Here is a 491-nt window from a genome sequence, read left to right as displayed (position 1 = left end):
TGCTTGGTTTAAGGTGTATGCCACCACTCCCTTTCCTCCCTCCAATCCTACCCTTGTCTCCCCACTTGCCCCCTTTCAAATTGATGACCTCTTTAATTAAGTGTGTGTGTGTGTGTGTGTGTGTGTGTGTGTGTGTGTGTGTGTGTAAATACAACCTACTGAGTGTTTTGTTGCTTATATGGTTTCAGGGATGGCCACTTAGTATTGAAAAACAGGAGGCTCCCTCAGTAAGCTTAATTGCCTGTAATTATTTTTCTAGGGGTGGGGCCCCTTGAGATTTCCTGGTTCTATCTTAGCATATTTCCTGCGTGTTCTCCTGGGAACCCAGTGCCAGGGACCTAGCCACTATAGAAGCAACCTGGGCTCCCGCAGGCAGAGCAAAGCACAGCAGGACCTGGGAGGGAAGTTTGGGAAGGAAGGGGTAAAAACCTCTGAGGGGCGGAGCGAAGAGTTCAGCGCACGTGATTAGGGGTGCTCGGGCTATCCGGTTC

This window comes from Rattus norvegicus, chromosome 5 (genome assembly GCF_036323735.1).
Source record: "Rattus norvegicus strain BN/NHsdMcwi chromosome 5, GRCr8, whole genome shotgun sequence".
NCBI lineage: Eukaryota > Metazoa > Chordata > Mammalia > Rodentia > Muridae > Rattus > Rattus norvegicus.
This window is presented reverse-complemented; position numbering follows the sequence as displayed.